We start from the raw sequence: 8,732 nt of genomic DNA, 5'->3' as shown, positions 1-8,732 counted from the left end.
ACTGGGGTCTTGTGGCACAGGCCAGAAGAAAGCATCTCAGCCAGGGCATGAGGGCTGGGGTAGGTGATGGTGGGGGCAAAACTGCACTGACAGACGAGAAGGGCCCGGGGACACCCGTGCTACTCAGAGGGATAAGGGAACACCAAAAATTACAAAGGTCAGGTGACCTTGGGGGAACAATCCAGGCCCCAGATGGGTGCTTTCAGGATCTGAAGCTCTGCAGGGCTTGGGAGCAGCTCTCCATCTAATTTTCCTCTCATCTCCCAGGCTCTGTTAGATGAGGTCTGTGCTCCACCCTCTCTGCTTCACTGGCAACCTCCTCCAACCCTCAGGGCAGACAATGTCAGAGGTTTAAGAGTACTCAGAGCCTCAGGGTCAAGATGAGGCTTGATGGAGGTGGATCTTGTCTTGTGAGATGAGCTGGAGCTGTTCCCATCTGCAGCAGTTCTTCCTAATTCTCTCACCTGCACTCCTCCACAACCATCTCTGAGTAGGCTGGAAAACAAGACAACAGTGCTCCTCAATCACCAGTTTTTCTACATATAGTAGTGCCTTCATGTCTGGGGTTCAAAACTTGTAGATGCAACTCTAAACAGACAGTAAATTGTTGGGGAAAATGTGCCTGAACTGACTATGACCAAATTTCTTTTTATCCCCCTAAATTACATCCTTAGTATTTGCATTGGTTCAGGCATTATAATAATCTAGTGAGGAGTGAAAGTGTATGGGGGCAGCACACAGTGCATCATTCTGTATAAGGGAAGAGAGCATCTGCAGTCAGTTTTGGCAGGATGGATGTGTGTGTACTGGATGCAATCCTCCATGGACATGGAGAAGTACACAGAAACTTTCAAACAGTGGTGGAGAGGTAGTTCACGAGTAGAGCACTTGCCTACAGTGCTCAAGGCGCTAAATTTGATCCCCAGCCCTGACAAAGTCAAGTGGAAAAAACCCCAAACCAACAGGGCATGGTGGCATACACCTGTGGCACTTAGGGAGGCTGAATAATTAGCTTTCCCACCTCTGTGCATTATGGTTGATACACTGTGTCAGTTTAAAGAAGTTTAGAAGGTTACCTAACAGACTCGGTGGGGAGCCAGAATATTTGCAAATATTCTGAGCCTGTGTCAGAACAGGGCATGGAGAGGGTGCGAGGGCTACATCCAACCTAGAGTGGGGGTGTTCTGTGTGCAGTATAGGGGAGGAAAAGAGTCTTGTTTCCTGGCTTTTTACTCTGGCTGCTTTTGTTGAGTGCTGCCTGGAAGCATATCCCTGGTGCCATGCTACGCTCCTTGTCCTAGAGTTAGCTGATTATAGACTGAAACCTCCACAAACAGATAAATTAACCTTTCCTTCCTTTTTTCAGGGTGTTGGGTGTTTTTTCCCAGCAATAAGAAAAAAGTAACCAAGACACTGAGACACAGTACTGACCCCCACAGTTTAACAAAGGAAGTATTTCATTGGGCCCTCAGTTTCTAAGGACTCAGTCCACGACTGACTGGCTCACAAACAAAACCATCATGGAAAAGAAGTGCAACAGAGCAAAGGTGCTTGGTTCAAGGTGACTGGGAAGCAGAGCTGCGGAAAATCACAACAGAAGACAGGGCCGGGGCCATAGACCCCTAGACCAACCCACCAGGATCTACCCAGATATACCCAGAACTGTGTTCCTCCTTCTGGTAACCGCTTCCAGGAGATCACCAAAGCAACCAAGTTCCCATTCTACCCTCAGTGTCACAGTAGCTGAGGTAGAGGATTGAAAGTTCATGCCCAGATTTGCAATTTAGTGACTTCCTGAGACCTTGTCTCAGAATCAAAAATTAATATGGGCTGCAGATGTGGCCCCTTGTGAAGTCCTTGGGGTAACCGGTAAGAAAATAAAGAGCAAAGAAGCAAGATTAAAGAGAGAGGAGAAGATTGCTCAGATACTGAAACAATCTAGACCATTGAAAAATATTTATTATAAATATGCTCAAAGATATAATAATAAAGGAAAGATTTTGAGAATCAAAGCAGAAAGTAAAGTGTAAAGAAGAATGAAATAGAAGTCTTAGATCTGAGAATCATGTCCTAAGAAATATGTATAATTTTAGAGAAAGGATATGGCCAAAGCTGTATGTGATGGCACATGCGTGTCATCCCAGCACTCTGGAGGTTCAGGCAGGAGGATTGCTGTGAGTTCAAGGCCAGCCTTTGGTACATAGTGAGTTCAAGGTCAGTTTGAATTATAGAACAAAACCCTGTCTCAAAAAACAAACAGAAAAGAAAGAATAAGCCAGAAGCAAAGATCGGTGAACTGATAAATAAAAAGTAACGAAAACAGAGATCCCACCTAACTGCCTAGAGGAGTCACATCAGAGCTGGTCAGAGAAGAGTCACTGAGCTGCAGATACTCTTACACCCCAAATCAGAAAAGGCAGTCCCTGTAGATCACACCTAACATGTGAATCACTCAAAGCAGGGAGCAGAGCCAGGCAGTGGATCCACACGATTTCTGCCGTTCTTCTGGAGAGCAGCCAGTATGAGAGCACATGTTTGATAGACCCAGTGCAGGACACACAGCGTGATGGCTGGGCTCCTGGGACAGACTCTTGGTGTACCAGCCCCTTCCCTCTATCTCTCCTCCTCCAAGCTCAGGGATGCTGCATTCCTGCAGCATTCTTGCCATCTCACTGAGGGCAAGGGAAGCCAGCCCCATGCCAAGAGAGCAGATAGCCAGCCTGTGCACCCCACCCAGGGACTCTGCAGATCCCCTCTGGAGAGGGACTGGCCCACCAATCTTGAGGCACCATGCCTGTGAGTAAAGTCATCTGCCAGCCCCACAGACATCCATTCAGCACACACACTGGTTCTGGGTTTTCCAAGGACCCCCACCCTACCCCTACCTGACCAGAGCGCCAGCACCCCTGCTGATGCCATGGACCCCCGCCAGCCATTGCACCTTAGGTGGGAAAAGGCCTAAAATAACCTGGGGACACTGTCCGAGTCCATGTGCAAGCTGGAGCAGACATTGCTGGCCACTGGGCTTGTCTGGGTTTTGAGTGCAAGGATAAAGTGGGGGAATTTGGTGTAGCTTCCTGCAATCAGAATGCACCTAAGATAGGAAAGATGAAGGTGAACACTCAGGCTTTTTGCCATGACGATCCCAGTTTGCCTGGGACCCCATCAGATTCCTGGCCCTCTCCAAGACCTGCCCCCCCCCAATTATTGTAGGCCACTTCCACCACCTCTCGCCTGGATGACCCCAGAAGCCTCCTCTTAGGTCCCTGTGCATCCTGTCTTGCCCCTTGTATTCAAAGTCATTTAGCAGCCTGCATTCTCATCTCCTGTCCTGTGTCATCTCTCAGAGCTGCCCTTATTCCCAAGACTCTGTGTTCCAGTATCTCCTGTGCACCATGTCTTTCTCCCTTCACCCCGCCAGCCACACAGACATGCACCACACATCACACTGGCCTCCCTCCTGTCTGTACTGTTGCCTCCTGCTTCCTGTGGGTCTCCCCTCTCCGTCTCTGCCTGGAAAGCAAACTCTCTCAAAGAATGTGGATCCAGCAGTTAGTTCCTCCAGGCCAAATCCTCATCCTGCCTGGCTCAGGAGCCCCAATGTATGCAAACAAACCCTGGTTGGCGTGTATCACCTCAATGACTACCTCCCAACCCCACCACCACAATACCTGACAAGCAGCATACCTACGGCATATGCAATGTGCAGCTACCCAGTTGCCGTGTGCCCAGCACCCAGAAGGCATGGAAGGAACACGAGAGGCCTTGAACAGGGGGCCAAGGGGACTGCAGTTCACTTGCATAGATTCTCCTATGCAACCTCAGAATGATCCCATCCTGAACTCTCCCAGTCTGACTGCATGAGGAGGAAGGGTCAGCCTGGGATGGGTATGCCTATGTGGCCAGCACCTTCTCAGCGCTTGGTAATCTCCCTTTTAGGTGGTCAGGAAGGATCCCCGGATTCACACATGCGATGCAAATGTCCTGGTGCACAGATGCTGTGTCCTGCTGCATCCCTTGTCCCTCCTAGGTTTGACCTAGCAGGGGCAGCTGTACACATTTACAGAGTGTTGGCAAGCTGTTGAAGTTTGAAATGGATCACATGTGTAGGGCTGGGGCATGACCATCTCAAGAACAAAGAAAACCTGGGGCAAGCCACATGAAGATGCTGCTTCACCCCAGAGAACACCTAGGACTACAACAAGCTGGGTTGCTAAGACAACTGGGTGTCATGTGACAGTAAGTTGCTAAAAGGTATAAATAAACACCCTTAAATAAGAAACTAGTACCATTCCTCCAAAAGGATTAAGAGTTCCACCTGACCCCAGCTTTGTCTCCTCTTTATTTTCTCATCTCCTTGCAGTCCTTCATTCCCAGAACCTCAGGAGCCACAGGAGATTGTGAGGACCCTCAAAAGAGACAAAGCCAGGAATTCAGTTTTATGGGATTGGAATGGGGTGGAGACTACAAGAGTGGGCACGTCATTACTTCGAGAGAGGACTGAAAGACTAGGGACTGGAGACTACCTGAGTGGATGTTGTCGACAGAGCACTGGAGGACCTTTAGCACACATGCAAAAGGAAAGCAGAAAGTTCATTGTTTTGGGACCAGAAGACAAGCACAGAAGTTAGTGTAGGAGAGACAGGCTGTGGTTGTAGGAGTCACTGGCATGTTGGGGAGGTGGCATACTGAACCCGGCAGAGTTTCATATAAGAACTCATCATTCCCATCTTGTTGTTATGAGGTGGTGACTCTCTTAAAGTGCTTCCTGCTGAGAAGGGGCTGTTGCAGTCATCAGGATAACAACTTTGGACCATGTAGAAGCTTTTGCTGGGGTTCTTGACCAGCACAAGGAGTTCTCTGGTAGTTAAGTCCATAGATCATGGATCATCCATGGATCAAAGAGACCTTAAGAAACTTAAAAAGACAGGGTGCCACAAGCAAGAGGGTAAGAAACATTATTAGTGGTCTTAAAGTAAGAATATAAGGTGTCTGGGATCCCCATGGTAGCCAAGAGGAAAATTAGGAGTCCTGTTCTATTTGTTCTCTATGTATAATCTGATATATTTTATTTTCATAACATTTCTTGACTGAGTCACAAAAACCCACCTTTTCCCAGAATGTCACATGTACCCCCTTTTTGCGCTGTGAAGATGTTGAGGGCTTGGTAGTTTTGGAAGGTTATTACAGCCAGCCTCTTAATTTGCTTTTGTAGTGTATGTAATGAAGCTGCCACCTCTTTAAGTTGTTGGGTAAGCAAGTCTGAACCATAAAATAGGGAAGACTCTCACACCAACAAGTAGCAGAATATGGATTGCTCTCTGAGTTGTATGGTGAGCTCATGAAGCAAAGGTATTAGTTTTGCCATTTTGTATTTGTTGTATTTGTCCCTGAGTGGCTAAGGAGACCTGTGGCCTGAGAAATCCAATTATGCAAGAGCCAGACCAGGAATTCAGAGAGTATATGTATGCCACATTGGGAAACATAAATAAGAAACCTAAGGGGGCACAGCTAGGCCTGTCTGGCTTAGAAGGAGAGGTGTACTTTGAGCAGTTCATGCAGTTATCTGTTTGAGGGCCAGAACTATTATGATTGAGCCAAGAAAAAGGATTGGATGTGGAGAACAGGGAGAGTGGTAGGGGGCCTACAGGCTTAGAATACCTGTTGAAATGAAGTTATGTATGTCCCATGTAACTGATTGGGACATATACAGGTTTTGGTTCAGTGGGAGATGGAACCAGCATTGGGTCCAGTCTGCGTGACAGGAAGACTATATAAGGGCATATGTGTGATTTAGTGATTGAGGAATAGTGGAGGTGTAAAGTATAATGAGGGAAGGGGCAGGGGTAAGCTAAAGGTGAGAATGTTAAGAATGGGTATCTTGTTTGGTTTTGGGATCATTTTTATGGTTTTGGGATCATATTTTATCAAGTTAACTCCCAAGTCTGTTCCCATAATACAGAGTCTGATCCTCCAGGTGTCGTCTGTCAGCCAAGAGGATTGCCTGATCATTAAACTAATAGGGTTATAGGAGCCCAGTGTGTTGCAGAACAAAGTGTCAAGAAAAGTTGATCCAAGGGTCCTGTTATTTCCAAACATTTGTAGGACTTGGGCCCCTGACCCCAATAGTCTTGCAGTCCCATGTGGAACACTTAGAGTGTTTAGGATCAGAGCAGGAGGTTTTTAGTCAGTGAAGACTCTGGCCATGGTGAGGTATGTTCCTTTATTTCCTAGCACAGTTCACAAAGAGAGGGAGGCATTTTGAATAAATCAAGAGTTTATATTTCTAATACTCTTGAGAATTTGAAAATTGTCCCTATTGGTTTGGAAAGGAAAGGGAAGGGTCCATGAGAAAGTCTGTGAAATTTGTATAAAAATTAGGAAGAAGGGGAATATGCAGGTTAATATCCTTGCTATCATGATAAGTTTAGACAATTGAGAGTGGTTATGCAAGAATCTAGCAAGGAACAGAAGGGTTAGGATCATCTTGGTGTCACTAGGGGAGACTGTCCAAAGTGCCTCAGCAAATATGAAGACCAGTGGTAGAAAAACAGCAAGGAGGGTATTGAGTAACAGAACACTGTGATTTAGATTCATGTGAGCTGAAGATGGGTGGGGAACAGAAGTTATGATGACCAGTCTGGGGATGGAGGTTTGGGGTTAGCACTGTCAGGGCAGCACTTAACATGGGTGATGTGAATCCAAAATGAGAGATTGGCAGTCTTGACCACTGTTGGAAGACTGACAAACTTACCCACTCTTGGTGTCATGAGGTTAACCAGGTAAGGTCCTATACACTTTAGTTGAAGTCTTGTGGTTTTAGAGGATTTGAGATATATTAAGTCTCCAGGAGTTATATAACATTCTGGTTTTGGTTTATCTTTTGGTAGAGAGAGACATAGATTCACATATGGTCATAAAAGATGTCTAAAAATGGAGAGGATTGGGATACAGTCAGCAAAATGGGGAAGGTTCCCTGGGATAGCTAAGTTGTGAAGCAGGAAGAGGCTATCCATACATGAGCTCAAAACGACTCAGAAAAGTGGACATTGAAGGAAGTGGCCACTCTGAAGACAATTAGGCCTAAGGGAAATGGTTCAGGTCAAGGTAGATGTAGTTCTAGGATGAGTTTTGCGAGGTGTGTCTTTAGAAGACTGTTTGCTTTTTCTGCTTTTCCTGAGGATTGTGGGTGGTATGGTATGTGTAGATTCCGAGTGATGTGTAGTTTCAAGGATAACTGTCGAGTAATCTGAATGAGGAAAGGTGATCTGTTGTCTGATTGGGTAGTTTGAGATAAGCCAAATGACAGATACTCTTTTGTATATGAATTTTAGAAATTATGTCTGCAGTCTCTCAGACACTGGAAGGCTTCTATCCACCCCAAGAAAGTGTAGACAAAGGTAAGAAGATATTTAGAGGTCTTATAATGAGGCATGTGTGTAAAATCTATCTTCCAGTCTTTGCCTGGAGTGTGTCCACAAAGTTGATCAATTGGGAAAGAGGGAAGAGGTAAATATCCCCAAGGAGAGGTCTTAGCACAGAGATGCCAATTGTGCGTGGCTTGGCACATGAGGGTTTTTAAAGAGGGCTGGGTAGTGATCAGAGTTAGAAGTTTATATAGAGTCTGGGTACCTACACGAAAGCAGTTGTGTGGGCAGGTGATGATGTTTAAGGCCTGCTGGTCTGAAAGGAGACGTTTCGGTCCTGGGAAAATCCATCCCTGAGTGTTTAGGATATAGGTAGATTTATGGATTAATTGTAGCTGTGCAGGTGAATATTGAGGTGGTGGCAGGATATTTGGGATAAGGGAGAGAAGATGAGAAGGATATATGGCTATGGTGCATTCAACTTGGCCTGTGTGCCAGCAAAGATATTACGCTGAGAAACAGGTTCTGATGATGTTTGGTGTCCCCTGCAGGGAATGACTGCTCTCTGTTTTGAGAGTTGTGCTGCCTTTAGTAGTTTGAAGATAAGGGGTGTACTAGTGATGGGGATTCCTTGAGTACTGATCAAGCCTCTTTTCTGCCAGATGGCAGCTTGGGAATGAAGAGTGCTGACTGTGTGTTTTGGCTTAAGAAAGCTATTGGTTCATAGGTGTGAGATCATAGGTTTGAGTCTCTGGGGATGTTTGGGGGCTATTGGATATTGGGGAATGCACAGAAAGTTTGAAGGGTCTCTGAGATGAATTCGCATGGGAGTGGCATCAATAGCATGTAGCGGCATGGGCTGGTGGTATCCCAAACTATAGGATTGATAAGGGAGGGGGAAGAAGTTGTGTGGTATTGACAGCACAGGGTGGTTGAGCCAAAAAAGTGAGAGCTGTGAGAAGGGAGGAAGTGAAACAGAAGCTGAACTTTTGGAGGATATCTCTGCCTAATAGGGGTGCTGGTCAGTTTGGAATGATAAGTAAATTATGGGTGAAGAAAGGTTTGGAATCACGAGGGGATGGGTCCTGTCTGGAGGGGTTGTGCAGGTTTTCCCTCAACACCTACAGCGGACACCATGGATTGGGTACAGGAACCAAATGAACTCAGGAAGAATACTGTAACCAGCTCCTGTGTCATTAAGGAAGGAGAGTGTCTTAGCTAAGATATTCAGTGAAAGTTGGGGTTCTGAGAGATAGCTTGATGGACCCATCAATCCCATCAATCCTCTTCAGTGGTGAGACTGAGTAGAACAGCTAAGGAAGAGTCCAGTGGTGGTGGCAGTGAGATCTCCTGTGAGGGTGGGGA

Source organism: Cavia porcellus, unplaced genomic scaffold (assembly GCF_034190915.1).
Source record: "Cavia porcellus strain 051 isolate PalLab524CR breed Dunkin Hartley unplaced genomic scaffold, mCavPor4.1 scaffold_11, whole genome shotgun sequence".
NCBI lineage: Eukaryota > Metazoa > Chordata > Mammalia > Rodentia > Caviidae > Cavia > Cavia porcellus.
The sequence above is the reverse complement of the archived record's forward strand: the minus strand, read 5'-3'. Positions refer to the sequence as shown.